The sequence below is a fragment of the Periplaneta americana genome, chromosome 14, assembly GCF_040183065.1.
Source record: "Periplaneta americana isolate PAMFEO1 chromosome 14, P.americana_PAMFEO1_priV1, whole genome shotgun sequence".
NCBI classification, from domain to species: Eukaryota; Metazoa; Arthropoda; class Insecta; order Blattodea; family Blattidae; genus Periplaneta; species Periplaneta americana.
Window position 1 is genome coordinate 34964875 of NC_091130.1, and position 21850 is coordinate 34986724.

A 21850-nucleotide genomic window follows, 5' to 3' on the forward strand; every position below is an offset into this window, starting at 1 on the left:
GAAAAGCTTGCCGGATCCCGGGATCGGGAACGGAGAGTTGGCCAAGTTTCTACTTTGGCGTTCACGTTTCCGATCACAGCCCACTAGATTCATTCTATTGCCATCTAAAAGCTATTTTGTCGTCGTATATTTTGCAGCAAGAAGACCGTGACATAACCTATGCATTAATTTGTTCTGTGCTGTGCATCATGGAGCAAGTTTTATTTGATGACATTCTAATATTGAGTGTTGAGGAAAATCCTCACGTTTACGATAAGAGAAAATGAAGGAGAATACGTGGCTTTCAATAGCTGTATTTTTGAACACCGATCGTAAGTGAATAATATTTTATTACTGTATTGGTTGTATTACACACTACGTATTCATGCTTCAATTCAGTAACTACTGTTGTGTTCGTTTTTGTTCTATTACAAATGTTTCTTCTGTAATTATTTTACGTTATGGTAGACTTAAAATAGGTTGTGATAATAAAGATGCATGGGCATATTTATAGTACCGTACCTAATGAAATGTTTCAGTTGAAATTTCGAAGTTGGTTAACCTGTGTTTATGTTGGCTGCCTTGTACTTATGAGAGAACGCCATTGGTTAATTATACACAAATAACATCATAATGTGTAATATCGACTTTACATATCGTTATTGACATGCATATCGATATGCATAGTCGTCTACGTTCTCGGTTTATTGTAATCAAAAATTTTTATATTCACGTCCTCTGCTTCTCATTTTCATTCTGGTTCTCGTTCCCGGTTTATTGTGAACCAGCCTTAAATTATTAAAATAGTTTTATCTGTAATTCAATTATTTTACTTCACAACAGACAGATCAGAGTTTGATACCCTGTAGTTTCTATGAGGTCTGTGGAGGTACAGTCCCAAATTAGGCATCCCTCCACTTGTTTAGTGTTAGGCTGTGGACTTATATTCTTCTTCCTCAGGGGTTTGTCCCAGTGGCTTATTCCGTCCTCATGTGAAAGTGTCTTGCCAATCCTCTTTTTGGTCTGCCTACACTTGTTTGTGCTATAGGACTACAATATAATAATATGTTAGTTAGACATTCTTCATTCATTCTTATTATAATGTCCCAAATTGATGTATACACTCTTTTAAATACTATTTCACAGCAAAGAAATCAGATAGAAACACGATTTTTGTGTTTTATGATTCAGGAAGCAATGGAAAACATGGAAACACGTTCATCTATTTATAAACAAACATGGCGCTCCAATTATCGTTCGATCAACGTAATTGGATACTAAAATATTACTGGAAAGTGGAGAATGTTTTTGAGATTCAACAACGTTGGAGGGTTGAATTTGGAACAACACCACCAACAAGGTTAACTATCACAAGAATCCGAGACAAGTTTGAAGTCGACAGAACAGTGCAAGATAAGTTGAAAGGGCAGTGCGGAAGAAAGAGAAGTTCCACCGATAACGAGTGTGTTGATGCATTCATGCAGGCTTTTGCACAATCCCCAAAGAAGTTAATGAGGCAATGTTCTCGTGAGATTGGTATCAGAAAATCCATAATTTTGCGAGCTCAAGAATGGAAGCCTTTCATTCCGAGACTTGTCCACGCACTAAATGGGGACGACCCAGAGATGGATAGGACGAAGAGGAAGTGCTGCGGAGTTCCCGCCTCGATCTCCGGACTTAACCCTCTAGATTTCTACCTATGGGGAGCTCTAAAGGACACAGTGTACGCCATAAAACCACAAACACTGGAGGAGCTGAGAGTTCAGATTGAACATGTATGTAATGATATTCCATTAGCAATAATCCAGTTGGTATGTGGCTCTGTTGTGCGTCGTTGTTGGGAGTATACTGTGGCGGAAGGGAGCCATTTTGATCATGTATGGGGTTAAGGAATACAAAACCGCAAAAATTGTATTCCTGTCTAATCTCGTTGCTGAGAAATGATGTTTAAAAATGTGTACACATCAATTTGGGACACACTGTATGTTCATACCAATTGATTTTTTTTCCCGCAAATTTTATGTTGAAACTGTATATATTTAATTCTTGCAAATGTCTATACCTTTCTTTCGACCTAAGAGGACAAATCCTGCTACGAATCTGAAGAACCTCATTGTAATTGATTATATTTTCCGTTTATCGGTTCTATTCAAAGTCCGATATTCCATAGGTTCCATTGGCGCTGCCATGACTTTGTAAAATTTCATTTGCGTTATTTTCACTACCTTGTTTTCTTAATGTTCATCTTATTGCCTCATTCACTTGTCTAATTTTATTCAATTTTATATTCAAATCTTCTTCAGCACAGTAAAACAAATTAAAGCTTAGGTAATTAAAACTAGATACTTGTTCAATTATTTTATTTTCATAACTACAGTTACAATGTTTTCTATTTTTTCCTTAAATGTAATTTACTTTGTTTTAGCTGTCGAAATCTTCAAATTAAATGTCTCCATTACTTCTTTCATGTTATTGGCCGCTCTTTCGAGTCCGTCTTCTGTTTCTTCAAAAATCAGCTGGTCATCTGCGAATAAGGTAGTTTCCATTCGATGTTTATTTAATAAAATTCCTTCTTTAAAACTATTTTTCCACTGTTTAGTATCTTCGTCGATGTATATGCTAAATAATGCTTGAGACAAGGGACATCCCTGTTTGACACCTGGTTTGTTTCTTCTGTCTTCTTTCCTAGTCTTACGTCATTGTATAAAAACACAAAAATTTTAATTGACAAACTCTGAATCACCTTGATCAATTGCATGGGGTATTTTTACCTTGCATTATTTCCCATAATTTGTTCCTAAGAATCTTATCGAAAGCTTTTTCATAATCGAAGATTGGAATGAAAGTTGGCAGATTGAATTCCCTCCTTTTTGTATTCAGGGAGCCCAGACGTGAGTTCCTTTTTTTTTGTTTTACATTTTTAACATGTATGTCTTTTATTTTTTTCTCTGGAAAAATCAAAGATTGCATGTAAATTTGCCACAAAATAATGAATAAATATCCATAAGTACACTTAAATTGGTTAACTACAGTGGAAGCTCTTAAGTTTGACAGAAAACAAGTTCGACATCCTATAGTTCGACTGCTTACGTAGGGCAATTAGACACTCCCGTATAAGGGTACTAAGAAATGAGTTTGCCATTTGAATGGGAATTGGTTCTGTGTCATGTAGTGATACTTTTGTTAAAGGAAAACATAATATTTTATTGATTTGGACATCTATATTTAATCACTGATTTTAAATTAATGAACTCTTCTTTTTCTATTTGAGAATTTTGCCGTTGGTGAGACGAAACTGTTGAAACCCACTGTGGTACTAGAAGAGCACACACAAATCTCGGGGCGAGCAGGAAATGAAAGTACAGTACTGTATTCGTTGTTGGATAACCAATAAGAATTTGTATTCATTTCACCTGCCACACCCACTACCCTTATTGGACTGAACTTTCAATTCTGTTCAGTGGAACTTAGGAGATTCCGCTGTGGTTTGATCACAATAAAATCTTAATGATGGATAAAAATAAAAACAAACATGTTCCATTAAAGTACCAATATCTCTGGATATATGAATCACATGGAAGAATTGCTCACTTCTTTATATCAATAATGTGCAGGAAATTGTAGTATGCCTAACAATTGCTACTATTGAGATCATTTCAGATGAAAAATGAAATAAAGAAATTTTATAATTATAAATTAATTATGTTATTCAATAAAAATTTTTTGTGGAATGCATTTTTTTCCACCTACATTATATAAAACTGGCAAAGAATGAAGATACTATCAATTTCAAATTTTATAGCTGTAGTTTCATTAATTTTTTAGAGATATTGGTACTTTAATATAATGTTGTTTTAATTTTTGTTTATATATTTGACCAGAATTAACATTTTTAGTGTAACCAAACTATATACTGTAGCCAATTTCAATGTACTTCTGAATATTTATTCATCATGCTATGGTAAATTTACAAAAAAAAAAAAAATTCATACATTAGTGATACAAGGAATATTTCCAAAGACAAAAAATAAAAAAGTACATAATTATGTTGAAAATGTAGAAAACTCATGTCTTCGTCCCTTAATTGTTTTAGTACGAATATGCATTCGGTATATGATCTCTTTTTTCTAAACCCACATTGTGGACTTGCAATTTCCCTAATTTAGTGCTATCCTCACCATTGACCGGAGCGATATTTGTGATGGGCAAGTTCGAAAAAATAGACTTTTCCTGTTTCCTTCAATAAAAAAATTAATTGTACAAACACTTTCCTATGTTCTTAAAATAAAAATTATTTGCACAAAATCACTTTATTTCATGTTACTTTTTATTCATTTCATAATATTTCAAATCATCAAAAATATGGTTACAGGGAGGCGTACGAGTTTGGGCGGTTCCGGATAAAGATGGTGAACCAGATCACTGCTTCTCTGCGAAATACGACCGTGCATCAGGAGGATGTGCCCTGATGGCGAGACTCTTTGACACACAACGTTTCCGGTACTAGTCGAAGGATATCCTGATAGCCAGCCTCATTAGTATAAAAAGATGGTCACGGTGCAATCGGAGAAAGGCATTCAGGGGCTGATCTGTATTATCTGGTGACCGTTACAAAACTGCCAGGGATAACATATCTTCGGGACCAAAAATCCACCAGAACTCTCATCCGCTGTGTTTCGTTTACACATACATAGGGAACATAATTAATGTAATTACATTAAAATTAATTTGCTTGTAATAAATGAAAAAAATATTGTTAAACTAAAAATATTACAAACTTATAACTATCAACAAAGTTACATTGTGACACAGTGTCTATATTATCGACATATCATAATCTTACAAGAACAAAGTTTCTAATGAAATGTAGGATATATCATTTGAAGGAAAACTGAAGATATAATTACAATTACCATGTTAGGAACAAAATGATTTCATTGTTCATAGTAGCAAATACATCTTATTGAAAATAATTAACTATCACTATTAGTTTTTCTCGTTTATCCTTCATTATTCCACCAACACTCTCTTCAAGTGTCCATTCATTATCATCTCCGTTTTAAAAAATGTATATGCTGCTGTCCTAAGCCTGAAAGGCGTATCTCAGTTTTTTCAGTTTATTTAGCACAGTAAATTTTGAGATATTACGTGATAACTCATTAGTGTTTTTCGTCACTTTCTAATTTAATTACAACCATTATGCTTAGGAAAAAGGTAGAGAGAACATGATTAAAAAATGGATGCGTTATGTAATCTAACAAATTGCTCATCCGATAGTTTTATGTTCTTGAGATATGTCCTTTTGGCTTAAGAGAGCAGAGTGGCAGATCCTGTGTTTGAGTGACGTCAGAACCGCTGTCCGCTGCTAATTGTTATTCGTGATTTGTCCAAAGATTACTAGATGGCAGTGGTGCTAGACAACTCAGAATTTCTGGGTAAGAGGCACCGAAGTCCCCACAAGTTCTTGTCTGCCTGAAGGGGATATGACGAATCGTAAAGATCTATGAGAAACAGTAGATCATAACCGAAGGCATGGGACACGAATTACAAAGATGGAGAGAAATACGTAGTATAGCGGATGGTGGGGGCCGACTTTCTTTTCTCTTGTACGGAGGAGGGACCCGAAGGCTTGCACTGCAGCCTGATGATTATGGGGCGGCTTAGTCGCGCAGCATATACGGTACGTAACTCATTCTATCACGGGTGCACAGAAAGCTTTATGCTTCAATGCATAAGGAAGCTCCATGTCCCGCTCGATAAGCACATCTTATATCTATATCACTGTTAGTTTGTCTGTGTAGCACATCTAATTTCTAATTAGTAGGGGAGAGTTGGGTAGTATCGGACATCGGGTAATATCGGACAGTGATGTTTCTTTCCCCTACCACCAGATGGTAGTACAGTGATGTTTCTTTCATCTACTACCAGATGGTAGTCCGATATTACCCGATGTCCGATACTAGCCTACTCTCTCCTATAGTCCTAAGTACTTGTACCTCAATGGACATGTTTGTAACATTATTAAGCAATACTGTTTCTTTGTACAGGTTTTTAGACCTTTTGTATTATTGTTAGAAATGCATTTTTTTTATTTTGCTCACCCTAAATCTATTACCAGATGGTAGTAGCAGTGTTCAGATATCGCATAGAGAAAAGTAACCATGTCACTTAGGTACTACCATCTGGTGGTAGATGAAAGAAACATCACTGTCCGATATTACCCGATGTCCGATACTATCCAACTCTCCCCTATAGTTCTGAGTACTTGTACCTCCATGGACATGTTTGTAACATTATTACGCAATACTGTTTCTTTATACAAGTTTTTAGAACTTTTGTATCATTGTTAGAAATGCAATTTTTTTTATTTCGCTCACCCTAAACATCAGTCTAACAGGGACTGCAGAGATATCTTAGCGAAGAAGGAAACTTTAACCATAACATGGCCGATAATTTTGTACGAAACCCTCTTACTCTAAATCAGAGTTCTCGTAGATGTTGCAACTCTCTTATACGGAATCGGTAATTTCACTCCTCAAAGAACGAAGCCACAATATGGATATATGTCGCCTTTACTTCGGTTTTAATCCGAAAATTTCGAACCTAGAGACAAGAATAATTTTGTTACCACAAGAACACTAATGAATAAGACTGACACAAGGAAATTTTATCAATATGGAATTAGTAAGTGGTAATGCTGACGATAATAGTGAAGATGATGATAATGATGATAGTAACAGTATTATAATTATTAATGTAAAGTATTAAATTTATGATTCCTATCAATGTATAATCGCATTGTGAGAGAAATAAAATGACTCAAATATAAGTTATAGCTTACAATAACTCCCTTTGTGAAAGATTACACATCGCAACAATATTACAATTTTTTTAATTATGTGCATGCGTGGTAGGGTGGAGATTCTGATGAAATAGATTAACGTTACCTGAATTCAATGAAAATATCAGATCAGAGAGTCCATTTTTTGTAACAAAAAGCAAATGGAACTAATAATTACATGAAGCTCTGTTTCCCTAGTATAATTTCCATGAAATCATAAGTGGATTATTTATACCAAATATTTTGTCGATAGAAACAAAATAAAATAAATATTAACAGTACAAAAATGTTTAAACGCAAGTTATAAACTTGTGTATTTCAATAAAGGAGCGTTATTTATTCCAAGAAAAGTTAAGAAGGCCATAAAAATTCAAAGCGCTCACTTAGGGTCATATATTTTATTACAAAATTCCTCTTTTCCTCATGACATTCTTTCTTTTTTATATTAAGACCGAGAAGTTCGAAGAAACTGAAGTTCTTAGGAAAGTATAATAATTGTCTTGTTGTCTAATTTAGTTTAATGAAATATTTCCTGAGGATATTTCATCCTCATGAAATTGATGAATTTTCCAGTTAATGCTGTACACGAACATCTTAAATGCTTAAAAATTAATTTAAGAATAACTTGGAAAGAAGGTTTTAATTTTTAGATATGCTCAATTATTGAAGATGTCTGACCGATATCACGGTTAAGCATTGGTTTTTCTGAACAGACACCCGTCTCTCACAAATCCGGACTACACAAGAGATAGTTTCTATAACTATCAATGGTTTCTATAACTGCGAGGTGCGCAGACCTCGCACTACAAGAGAGGCTGTGAATGATTTCTATAGCTGCAAGGTGCGCAGACCTCGAACTACAAGAGAGATAGTGAATGGTTTCTATAGCTGCGAGGTGCGCAGACCTCGCACTACAAGAGAGACAGTGAATGGTTTCTATAGCTGCAAGGTGCGCAGACCTCGAACTACAAGAGAGATAGTGTATGGTTTCTATAGCTGCGAGGTGCGCAGACCTCGAACTACAAGAGAGACAGTGAATGGTTTCTATAGCTGCAAGGTGCGCAGACCTCGAACTACAAGAGAGATAGTGAATGGTTTCTATAGCTGCGAGGTGCGCAGACCTCGAACTACAAGAGAGATAGTGAATGGTTTCTATAGCTGCGAGGTGCGCAGACCTCGCACTACAAGAGAGACAGTGAATGGTTTCTATAGCTGCAAGGTGCGCAGACCTCGAACTACAAGAGAGATAGTGAATGGTTTCTATAGCTGCGAGGTGCGCAGACCTCGCACTACAAGAGAGACAGTGAATGGTTTCTATAGCTGCAAGGTGCGCAGACCTCGAACTACAAGAGAGATAGTGTATGGTTTCTATAGCTGCGAGGTGCGCAGACCTCGAACTAAAAGAGAGACAGTGAATGGTTTCTATAGCTGCAAGGTGCGCAGACCTCGAACTACAAGAGAGACAGTGAATGGTTTCTATAGCTGCGAGGTGCGCAGACCTCGAACTACAAGAGAGACAGTGAATGGTTTCTATAGCTGCGAGGTGCGCAGACCTCGAACTACAAGAGAGACAGTGAATGGTTTCTATAGCTGCAAGGTGCGCAGACCTCGAACTACAAGAGAGATAGTGTATGGTTTCTATAGCTGCGAGGTGCGCAGACCTCGAACTACAAGAGAGATAGTGTATGGTTTCTATAGCTGCAAAGTGCGCAGACCTCGAACTACAAGAGAGATAGTGTATGGTTTCTATAGCTGCGAGGTGCGCAGACCTCGAACTACAGGAGAGATAGTGTATGGTTTCTATAGCTGCGAGGTGCGCAGACCTCGCACTACAAGAGAGACAGTGAATGGTTTCTATAGCTGCGAGGTGCGCAGACCTCGAACTACAAGAGAGACAGTGAATGGTTTCTATAGCTGCAAGGTGCGCAGACCTCGAACTACAAGAGAGATAGTGTATGGTTTCTATAGCTGCGAGGTGCGCAGACCTCGAACTACAAGAGAGATAGTGTATGGTTTCTATAGCTGCGAGATGCGCAGACCTCGAACTACAAGAGAGACAGTGAATGGTTTCTATAGCTGCGAGGTGCGCAGACCTCGAACTACAAGAGAGATAGTGAATGGTTTCTATAGCTGCAAGGTGCGCAGACCTCGAACTACAAGAGAGACAGTGAATGGTTTCTATAGCTGCAAGGTGCGCAGACCTCGAACTACAAGAGAGATAGTGTATGGTTTCTATAGCTGCGAGGTGCGCAGACAAAATTACAAATTATATTTGTATGGGTGATAGATGTCTGTGAGTTCCACTTCATAAGTCCCTTTAGCGAAAAGATACAAATTTTGAATGTGATGTTATGTGTTCTTTATTAAAATGTTATTTTCACATTTTATGAAATATGTTGTGAAAATTCACTCAGAGGTTTTAAGTATATTTAATATAGAAAATGTTATGTTTCTATCTATTTATCCGTCCGTCCGTGTAGAGCGTATTCTCCTGAATTATTTTAACTGTTGTCTTCAAGTTCAGCTTATACAAATAAATTTACCAGGAAATGGTCTCCATGAAGTTTAAGACTCTGAATATAATTTATTTCATTTAAAGATTTCTGTCTATGAGCAGGTTTTCACTGCAAATTCAGTATTCTCCAGTCTTTCCTATTTTCTGACTTTCTCTTTTGTCTCCTCATTTGATCTATATATTATCAACAGTAATCTCACTAGACGTTTTGATTTATCTAGAGAAAATCAAAACTCGAGTGGGATTTAATTGACTATTACACGATTAGAAGAAAGTATATAAAGATTAGAAGTAACGAAGTACTCCAATACAATAAAATATTAATTGACTTATGAAAATACAACTGTCTTCAAATGTATTATTGTACCATCTCAACATTACAAATATTACGCTAGATGCTTGCTAGATGGCAGTAGTGAGCAATGCCTTCTCGTCGAGAAGTTCTCGATCTATTATACACGATGGCAATGTTACTAGTCAAGAAGGCTTTGTTGATTGTTTCATTTTTATTAAAAAGCAACATTCCACTTCAATTATCCGAATCCCAGTAATCAACGTCACTTGACAGATGATTTTCAATAAATCTTAATATTAAACAATCTTTGATACGTGACTATCCATAATATCATATAGCAGAAGCTATAACATAACCTAACTAATATACAAAAGTGTTAGAAAAGTTTTAATTAACGACGATGACATAAAAATAAACATGAATAATTTTAAAAGGAATAATTATTGAATGTACAATTTTCAAATTTGAATGTGGTTGGTGGTTCAATTGATGTTATATTGGACGTGTGCGTAATAGAAGTGGAACTCGTTGATTTAGGCCTACATGGTGTATTCAACTTATTCAGGATTTCCGAATGAATAATTTTAAAAGGAATAATTATTGAATGTACAATTTTCAAATTTGAATGTGGTTGGTGGTTCAATTGATGTTATATTGGACGTGTGCGTAATAGAAGTGGAACTCGTTGATTTAGGCCTACATGGTGTATTCAACTTATTCAGGATTTCCGAATGGTGCTCTTCATTTATTTGTAAATCGGATTTCAGAAGATGCATAGGTATGATCAGTGATTTTTATTAATTCTTGTTCTTGAATGCCAATGCGAGTCATATTTGGAACTGCTGTGCATCGACTGGAGTGGTTTGTAATTTTATATATAGGCCTATATATATTTTTTTTGACGTCCAGACCAGAGCAGTTTCAAATGTTGGCAAACAAAGAAACAAATGCTAGGGACGCGATAAAATTAAACAAATGCTAGGGACGCGATAAAATTAAACAAATGCTAGGGACGCGATAAAATTGTGCGATAAGCAGCCATGATTGGTTGAAATACGCCCTTTCGTACAGTTTTATTGGTCAAAAGTAGTATGACGTAGTAAGAGTGTAATAGTCATCTTAATCTCATCCATCATCTGATATCTTCTACTGCCCTCAACGCTTCTCCCGTTTATCATTCTTTCCAGTGTATCCTTCATCAGACAGTCTCTTTTTCTTCTCAGCCAGTGACCCAACCAATTCCTTTTTCTCTTCCTGAACAGTTTCAGCATCATTCTTTCTTCACCCACTCTTTCCAAGAGACCTTCAGTTCTTATTCTGTCTGTCCATTTCACACGCTCCATTATTTTCCACACCCACATTTAAAATTGTTGTATTCGCTTCTCTTCACTGCTTTCATCTCATCATAACTCTGAAGTTCTTAGTCATTCGAATATTTTAGATGTTGCTATACATAGGAGGCTAATCTGGCAACCCCATATCGACTCTCTTTATATTAGAGTGTAAATTGTGTACAATTTTATTATTATTAATATACAAACATTCCAAGACAATATTTATTAACTTAGACGTCTGAAGAATTGGGTTTCAGAAGAATTTCTTATCATTTTCTATTATAAATTTTTCCAGAGTATTAATTTTTATGGCGTCCATATTCGGGGTAATTGTAATAGTATTAAATAGGTTCCATGTTCATCGCAAAACATTCCTGATGATTACGATAATAAAATGCGTGTGACTAAATTAAATTCATATTGCTTATTTATTATACTTTGTACCTAGTGTACAAGTTACAGGCCTAACGTATTTAAATTTCCGATTGTAAATTGAGTTTTAGATGATGATGATGATGATGATTAAATGAGATAAAGTAAATTAAACTTTCTTATAATATTTATAACAATTCTCAATGTCTGATAGCAAATGAAAACCTATCTTTCCAAATGGGCTTAGTGACAAAGTTTATTTCATTTTATCTAAGGAATATTTTCCATATCATAATTAACGTTTTCCGTCGTATTTCAACTCTAACTCATTCGTACGCCGAAAAATTGTGTTGGAGGTATCTCAACATGCATTTGAAATGTATTATGTTTTTCATCAATATCTCAGAAATATGTTTTGGCTCTTAGCTCCTTTGGAGGGACAGGTCTTCAAATTATCTCTCTTTTCACTTTTAACATAATAGTTTTCATTCAAAAATTTTATACCTAATTTGTTTTATTTTTAACCGAAATTCTAAATCAAAATAAAAAAAAAATAGACAATGAAATGTAGTATATTCCGACTCACGTTCAAGCGCTCCATTTGTTGTCGCGCACTTCCAGATTGTGAAAGTATATTCGGTTAACATCAGAGTTCAGAACAAGAGACAGTAATGTGTGTTTATGGTGAATGAGGAGTACCAGGTGCCTGTACGAGAGAGAACGCTGGCGACCAATTACAGAAAGAATTAAGCTTAACGAGTCTACATCTGAGATAAATTGCGTTCATGATAAAAGTGTGGATTAATTAGTACAGTCCTTTGCACGGATTTTCTCTCTGATATTAAAACCTGTTTTCAAATAAGAATGAAATTAACCACATAACATAATGCTACTATAAAAATGAAATAAAGAACAGTTACCTGCACTAACTACAACACTTTTCGACAAAAGTACAGCTCCACATTAAACACAACACAAAATTCACCAAATTATTGTACCTTTACCTGCTACTTCTTAATCATGTAGGCCTATGTGTGTATGTACAGTATGTATGTAAAAAATTTAAATTAAACGACGCTCGCAACTGCAGAGGTTATATCAGCGTCGTCGGTGTGCCGGAAATTTTGTCCCGCAGGAGTTCTTTTACATGTCAGTAAATCTACTGACATGAACCTGTCGCATTTAAATACACTTAAATGCCATCGACCTGGGCCGGGATCGAACCCGCAACCTCGAGCATAAAAGGCCAGCGCTATAAAACTACGCTACCGAGGCCGACAGTATGTATGTATGTATGTATGTATGTATGTATGTATGTATGTATGTATGTATGTATGTATGTGTGTGTGTACGTAAGTACCTATTTGTGAATTCATCTATGTGTACCTGTATTTTTTAAGTATGTAGGCCTATGTATTTATTCACACTGCAAATGGGTATATACCCGGTGGCAGTGGACCTATACTATATAATAAACATATTATGAATAAGATACCTTACTACTTTAATATGTTCCTAAAGAAATATTAGATTAACCAAATAAATAATTATGTACAATTGTACACTGCTTCGTCGATTTAGTAGAAAGTCAATGTTAATCTACTTAGATATAACATGCGGAGCAAGTCCTTTGCAATCAGAACGCATCAGCTTGTGGTAGACTGCAGAGCAAGAAAGTCAAGGAATATTATGTACAGGAAAACATCTATCATAGGGAATGGATATTTAAGATTTGTTAATTAATTTTAGAATTCGAATCTGATACAACTCTAATACAAATTAATTTTATTTCCTAGATATATATAGGTTATATATATATATATATATATATATATATATATATATATATATATATCAAGGTAGTACAATAATAAATGTAATGCATATAGAGTGTTAGCTGGGAGACCGGAGGGAAAAAGACCTTTAGGGAGGCCGAGACGTAGATGGGAGGATAATATTAAAATAGATTTGAGGGAGGTGGGGTGTGATGATAGAGACTGGATTAATCTTGCACAGGATAGGGACCGATGGCGGGCTTATGTGAGGGCGGCAATGAACCTTCGGGTTCCTTAAAAGCCATTTGTAAGTAAGTACAAAAATAAATGAATGAATATGTGAATAAATAAATATATACAAATAAATAAAGTAATAAATAAATAGATAAATAAAGTAATAAATAAATAGATAAATAAAGAAAGAAAGAAACAAATAGAGTAAAGAAAGAGTGAGTGGGTGAGCGAGCGAGTGAAGTTATGAATGAATGAATTAATTACTTATATAATCAATTAATGAAGAAAGAAATAAATCAATAAAAGCAACTAAAAAAATAAAGGATTAAATATTATTTTATTTTATTTAACACTTTCCCTAAACAGCGATTGCCTAGAAGACAAAGTATACCATTTACAAAACAAAATTTTGAATATTACATATTACATGGATAATTTGTTTTGAATATAAAACCAATGCACTAATAAATAAATAAAATAATAAAAATTAATACATATTTCCTCACTTCCTCCAGCAATATCCTGAACATTTGTGACGTTTTCAAGGCGTTGAAAAATATGTATTATGTTAGAAATACTCAAAATCAGACTTGAAAGTGTTTGTAACACGATGTCTTACGAGTATGCGGAGACTTGGATTCTCGTTACATCAGACCACGTTGTACTGTTTCCTGCTTCGTTTATACTCAAACGCATTCTACTAAATCGATGGAGCAGTGTACACCTACATGTAAATGGTTGAACGAATGGATTGGTGGACTGCATATGCACATGTGATTTAGGAAGACGACTTTCTGGAGTTCTTAAATGTAAATTTGAGAAAGAATTTATCCTCTATTTCAGGAGTGGGCGTAAATAACTCCATTGAGTCACTGCATAGCACCCCTTATCTCCCCACTCCATCTTCCCCGGCTGAGACAGTTAAGCCTTGGTTTTTCTGAACTGACGCATGCGAGGTGCGAGGCCCGCCTCGCACAAATCGGGACTACAGGAGAGATAGTGAGTGGTTTCTATGGCTGCGACGTGCGCAGACCTCGCATCTCTCAGTTTTAGAAACCAATCACTCACTATCTCTCGTGTAGTCCGGATTCGTGCGAGGAGGGCCACGCACCTCGCACGTCGCACGTCGCATGCGTCGGTTCAGAAAAACCAAGGGTTAATGTTTTGGTGCGGTACTAGAAGGCAGATCAGTGACGGATTGTATCAGGTGGGCATCATAGCTTTCACGAACTTTCGGCAATCCCTAGACGCTTAAATTCCACCACTGATGCACAGATACTTACACAAGCGATATACGCGGGGGTTTCTGAGTCTCTTTCAATTCCCCTCTTACAGCCAAGGTTGGTCTAGTTAATGTTGCTCTCCCACGCCACTCGACCAACACAACACTATAGTCCGTGCGTTCTGAACTTCATGCGTTTCTGTGCCCAGGACCGAAGTCTGATCATAAGCAGCAGCAACATGGCATAGCTTTCTGCTTTACTACTTTTTCTTTCTCTTCTTCATTAACATTTGCTTTATTTTTGAATGCATGTTTTCACTTTTTTTCTTTTGTTTATTTTATGAGTATGGCCGATTTCATACTTTTGTTTATTCTTCACTAAATTGTATAAACAAACAAATTATGGGAAGTGGCAAAGAGAAGCTGAGAAGCTTTTGTCATCTAATCTGCTGTCAAAATATCTGAAAGTTAGAATTTATAAAACAGTCATATTATCGGTTGTTCTGTATGGCCGTGAAACTTGGTCTCTCACTTTGAGAGAGGAACAGAGATTAAGGGTGCCTGAGACTAAGGTTCTTAGGAAAATATTTGGGGCAAAGAGGGATTAAGTTGCAGGAGAATGGAGAAAGTTACACAACGCAGAGCTGCACGCATTGTATTCTTCACCTGACATAATTAGGAACATTAAATCCAGACGTTTGCGATGGGCAGCGCATGTAGTACGTATGGGCGAATCCAGAAATGCATATAGAGTGTTAGTTGGGAGGCCGGAGGGAAAAAGACCTTTGGGGAGGCCGAGACGTAGATGGGAAGATAATATTAAAATTGATTTGAGGGAGGTTGGATATGATGGTAGAAACTGGATTAATCTTGGTCAGGATAGGGACCAATGGCGGGCTTATGTGAGGGCGGCAATGAACCTCCGGCTTCCTTAAAAGCCAGTAAGTAAGTAAGTAAGTAAGTAAGTAAGTAAGTAAGCAAAGAGAAGAATCAATAATAATGATTATAATACCGCAAATAATTTTGAACAATTTTCTCAAAAGTTGTTAACTTCATTTTTCTCTCCACCTCTCCCCTGAAGTTTTACATGATTGTGACACATTTCGAGAACACTGGCAATGCTACGTACAGGGCTGTGTGTGCTACGGCGGGCAAGATTTTGCTGACATTAAAACTGTCTGGATCTTGGCTCTCTGTCGCTTTTATTTAGTCAGTCTTCAGAGTTACATTTAAAATGTCACTGACGCGTGCCAAGAACACGACGCCAGGGCATTATAAGACATCAAAAGTTCAAAAGGGGTTATTTAGTAGCTCACCAAAAGGATTAAGAAGATGGAATCTAGGAAAGTTGGCATTTACAAAATAGACGCCACAACTTTGTCAAAGAAAAAGAAGCAAGCTGTGGAAACTCCATCTTAAAGTTGTAAGGTTCTGAATATTATAGATACACACCACATACATCCAGAAATATGTGTAGGTTAATGTAGAATTTATGCTTTAAATACATGCAAGATTTGAAACTTAAGCTTAACTAAAAGCGTTTCAAAATAACGACACATTCCTAACTTTGAAGATGATGTCAAAGCTCTATAAATGGGTAAATGCAAGAGTTAACAATATTTACATGCAAATCTAATCTTTCAGGTGAAGCTCCCTGTAAAGCAGATTTGAATAATTTCACGGGAAAAATTGTTCCGGGGCCGGGTATCGATCCCGGGGCCTCTGGTTGAACGTACCAGCGCTCTACCACTGAGCTACCCGGGAACTCCACCCGACACCGTCTCAACCATATACGTTACTGTGTACGTTAACAGAAAACCACAATTCCAAGTCACACAGAGATTGTGTGCACTCGTTGTGGGTCTCTGGCGTTTCGTCAGCCCACGCGAGTTGTGTGGATATAAAGGGAAAATATATACGTTACTGTGTACGTTAACAGAAAACCACAATTCCAAGTCACACAGAGATTGTGTGCACTCGTTGTGGGTCTCTGGCGTTTCGTCAGCCCACGCGAGTTGTGTGGATATAAAGGGAGTTGGGACGGTGTCGGGTGGAGTTCCCGGGTAGCTCAGTGGTAGAGCGCTGGTACGTTCAACCAGAGGCCCCGGGATCGATACCCGGCCCCGGAACAATTTTTCCCTTGAAATTATTCAATATTTACATGGTCTTGATTGGTTCAAAAGTTTTGAAGTCAGTTGAAATAATTTATACTGATTAGTACACTTTTACTACGTCATACCAGCGTATAGGTAATTAAAGTATGGACACTTCGCGTCGGTACCTTTGATGTAGCCGGACTGATTTCAATGACATTCAAGCCAGCTAGAGCGTGAGATTCCGCTTTCTCCCTAGAGTTGGCGCTGACATCACACCAGCTAGCAGTCGACACAGCGGAAATATAACACATATAATTAATACATCTAGGTATATTATGTACTCAAAATAAATTGGATCCATAAAATAATAAATCCGTCATTAACTGTAATACCTAGACTTTAGAGTTGCTTTATAATGAGAGTTGAGACGTTGACCTCAACAACAATTAAAATATGTAATGATTTGATACATTGAAAATGGAAAAACAAAACTCGTATGAGAAGTAAAACCATATACCTACATTATATTATATACAAATATTAAACGAATTCGATACTTAATTTTATAATGTATTATATTATTTTATAATATAATTTATTATATCTGAAATATAAAAAAAAATATTATTACAACTAGTTTGTCACTGAGAAATAAGGAAAAGCTGTTAACTTGAATTTATTTGAAGCAAAGCGTTACTGGATTATGCAATAAGATAGGCGATGTTTTGATCCTGTGTCTCAACTGTATACTCAATTATTATCTTAGCGTATGCTCGATTACACTAACCTCTAGCGCTTGAAAGTGGAACTAAACGCCGGCGCACAGAGAAACAAAACACAGGAAAATTCGCTCAGTGTCCATTCTTTATAATCCCTATTCGCCGGCCATACTATTTTTTACCAATAAAACGGTACGGAATGACGTGTTTCAACTAATCATGGCTGCTTATCCTACTATTTTTGTCACCTCCCTAGCATTTGTTTCTTTGTTTGTCAACATTGTACTTTCAATAATTTTACCTTTTAAAATTATTTCATGTTTATTTCATCATCTGCAATCTAAACTTTTCTATCATTTATCTTGTTTATATTATTTTATGTTATGTTATAGCTTCTGCTGTGTGATTATGGATACTCACATATCAGAGATTGTTTAATATATATTGATAATTGAAGTGGAATGCAAGTGTTTTAAAAAAATGAAACTGAATCAACAAAGCCTTCTTGACTATTAATCGTTCATAGAGTTCAATGAAGACAGTACAGTTGGCACAAACCGATAACAAGAGACAGCTGATCATAACACACTACTGCCATCTAGCGGAATATTTGTAATGTTGCGATGGTACAATAATACAGTTTCAAGACAATTTAGTATTTTAATACGTTAATTAATATTTTATTGTATTAGAGTACTTTATTTCTTCTAATATTTATATACTTTCTTGTAATCGTGTGATAGTGAATTAAATTCCACTAGAGTTGTTGATTTTCTCTAGATAAATTAAATCTCTAGTGAGATTACTGTTGATTGTAAGTACATAATAATTATAATCGTTAGTTGTACGTCACATTACACAGCATGTTAACTAATATGTGTGAAAAATTTGGAGATTGGATAGAGGATCTAAACCCAAGCAACATGTTTGCTTAGGCCTAATACAACTTTATTTTTACAATTTTCTTTAAAATATCAATGCATAATTCTACATATAGTGCTCAAAATATGCACCATGACTTCTAATAGCCCTATAAGATTCTAAGCGCCATGTTATATATTTTTAGTAATGGGTCATTTACAGACGTGGACAAATTATTAGACTAAATTAATTATATGTGCAACGAATCTGTATTTATCGGTAGAAATAATGAACAAAAATGTTTTTGCACAGCTATAATGAACAGAAAATTGAGTCTGGAGGTTACTAATATTTTGTGAACATTCCCTTATTCTTTATTAACACGTTGATTTTGTCAGGGATGCTGGAAACCAAAGTTTGACACTTTCTTTGAATATCAGAATCATTTAGCCAGATATCAGACAGTGCTTAAATGAGTCCATGTTTTGTTGTAAGCCTCTGTTTGTTCGCTTTCTTCTTCAGTAAAGATCACAGATTTTCAATTTCGTTCATGTCCGGTCTTCTTGCAGGCCATGGGAGAATATCTTTTACAGTATATAATTAAAACACCAGTAGTACGAACATAGCCAGAAAAAATGTACTTAACCACTGGAAAAATATACCAGAAGATGTAACCAATCATATTTACAACAACAGAGACTCTGTGAATTATACTAATAGTTGATATGACGAATTATATTATGTTGCCAAGAAAACTTTTTAGTCTAATAATTTGTCCACGTCTGTAAAGGCATTTGTGTATTCAAGACCTATTAAGAAGATTGAAATTCTTCGTCACCGTGTTCAAGGAAGATTTCAGCAGTTACAGTAGACACTTAGAATATGGAAGAGAGTAAGACTGTCCATTAGTGTGGAGTGAAAATATGAAGTTTACGGAATTAAAATATAATACCAGGGAAAAGTTGTGGTTTGATATCATAAGGAACAGTGCAAAATATTTTTCCTCTAGCTTAATATTTAGAGGTGCCCCAAAAGCACCATATTTTGAAATTTTCACAAAATTTGGAGGTTCAGATTTTTTAGTGAGGGCACATTCTCCAGTGATTTAATCTGAACAGGACACCAGGAAAATACTTGAAAAATGCATGTTGCATATTTTGGTCCCCTGTTATTTTATCTTGAAGTGTCACAGAAACATCAATTTATAAGAAAATTGGGCATAATCACTAAACTCTTAGGTATGATATAATTAATATAATTAATGGAAATTCATTCTTCTTATGTTGCAGGATATTTAAATCAGAACACTGGCTCTAATTAATACAAGAAATCTGACCTTCTGCCCAGTATTCGGAATGCCGGAGGGGCTGAACTCATCAGAATTACCTACCTATTATGATGTAATGAAATATTATCTACGGTGAAAAATGGATTAAAGCCTGACTTCAAATCAAAAGAACCTACTGTTGGAGAGATTTCAGAAAGAGTTGCTATCAAAACTAAGAAATTCTGGGGTAAAGACATCTATTCCGATAGTCAGTTATACAAGAATAGAACTGGTTCGTGCTTACCATGATGAATGCAGAAAAATACTATATACTGCAACCTCAATTTAGAGTCTTCCAAATAAAGTTTAAATATGTGATCTTAAAGCAATTCACTAGCTATACAATGAAAAACAAAATAATAGAACAAATTCAGAAAAAGGCAAAAAAAATATGATTTTAAGTAAGTTCAAAGCCCTTGGGGCACCTCAAAATTTAAATATAGAAACTCCTTATTTTTTTCATATTCCTAAGTTAAGGGAAAAGACAGATTTTTGCAAATATTACATTTAGAAAAAAGATAAAAAAAATTTCATGTACAGATTCACCCCACCCTACTGTCCATTATGCGTTGCTTATAAGTCTGTATTAGAACTCAAGAATTCATGGTGTCATTCTGAGTACTTTCTGCAGAATTATGAATGGATTTTGTAAACAAAGATGTAAAAGTAAATTTTAATACGCAAACATGTATGAACTAAAAAGTATATGTAATTAAAAAGCAAAATAAAATTCACTATATATTTACATGAATTGGTTGTCTCTTTTTAGGTCCTTTATCCATTCACCAAATGTTTTATACATATTCGTTAACACCCTGTATATATATTTTTTAATTAATAGGCCTATATTTTTAACATGCAAACCAAGAGTATATTACTAATAACAGTTTAGCACAAAGAAATACAATGTACAATAGAGTGTTAATTAAGTATGGAATATTAGGCTTACCCATAACTTCTTAAATTTTAATTTTACAAAAAAAAAAAAGTTCTATATAGAAAAGCTGTTGGAGATAAACCATGCAATATGATACCAGTGTTCGAAAAAAGTTAGTTATTGAGGCACACAAGGTGGGAGAATAAACTTTATTTTTTAAATGACACCCTATTTTAGGATTTACATATTCCGAATCTCCATTGAATTTTAGGGGAGAGTCGGGTAGTATCGGACATCGGGTAATACCGGACAGTGAGTTTCTTTCATCTACCACACGATGATAGTAGGCCTACCTGATTGACATGGTTACGTTTCTGTGATGTCGCATAGAGAAACGTAACCATGTCATTCAGGTACTACCATATGGTGGTAGATGAAATAAACGCACTGTCCGATACTACCCGACTCTCCCCTACATATAAATGCGCAGAAATTTTACCTATTCACCAGTGTAGTGTCTTTTACAGATTAGGAGGCGAGATCTGGCATGTAAGCTGTGCGAGAATGGGAAAAAATGAGCTATCGAAAAGAGAGTTTGTTTTATGATGATTAATATTATATAAATCTTCCAACACTGAAGTTCATCTCAGACTAAAACATATCTTCCCCTTGCATACCTATTAATGATATGGCAAGTGATAAGATCATAGGACAGTTCTTGCCTTCTCTACTGTAACTATACATAACTAAACTTATTTCATGGACTTCAGACTTGAGACAAATAAGTGTGTAAAATCATGTTGAGTGACCAATCCGACATAAGATTTCGCTTAGTTTCAACCAAATCACGATCATCTATCTTTCGCATCTGATTCGAAAATTTCTGGTTAATAGGGGAATATTTGAAGGGTTCAGAGCCATAGTGGGCCAAGCGCCATTTATTAAAAAAACGGAGAAAGCAAGGGTTAAAGTTAAGTGAATACCATAGTTTAATGAAGATTTTCATCTTAATTCTTTATTTATACTGGCAGAGTTAAGATCATAGGGCCTTCTCTTACACTCTACCAGGTCACAAAGTATACAAGCAGTTAAAATTTAACAAAAAGTTAAAGAACAGAATACTAACATATTACAAAAACAAAAATAATAATAGCATAATAAAATCGACACTAAACAACATGAAAATAATACCATAATAGGAAAAAAAGAAAGTAAAATACATTGGAATATAGTGAAAGCAACTCATTTAGTACAAATGGTTAATATGGAAAAACGTAAGGAAGAATATATCAAAATGGAATGTAATAAAATAATAATAAAAAAGAAAAGAAATACGAAAATTAAATAAAATCCACGATAAAAAGGCTATGATAATAAATTCATTTTCTAATAAAGAGAACAAA

At 35.2% G+C, this 21850-nt stretch overlaps 2 long non-coding RNA genes across 3 annotated transcripts in view; one reads left to right on the forward strand and one right to left on the reverse strand.

Moving 5' to 3' along the window:
* Positions 1 to 21850, reverse strand: part of LOC138713255 (uncharacterized) — a 1167998-nt gene that overhangs the window by 293731 nt on the left and 852417 nt on the right. The gene's annotated exons all lie outside the window — the stretch shown is intronic.
* The window catches only part of LOC138713253 (uncharacterized), a 397650-nt gene that overhangs the window by 102846 nt on the left and 272954 nt on the right, over positions 1 to 21850 (forward strand). Inside the window, exon 3 of one of the 2 annotated variants that reach the window (XR_011335806.1) lies at positions 4352 to 4479. The exons of the other annotated variant lie outside the window; for it this stretch is intronic. This is a non-coding gene — a long non-coding RNA (uncharacterized lncRNA). The remainder of the gene's footprint in view (positions 1 to 4351; positions 4480 to 21850) is intronic. 2 annotated transcript variants of the gene reach the window in all.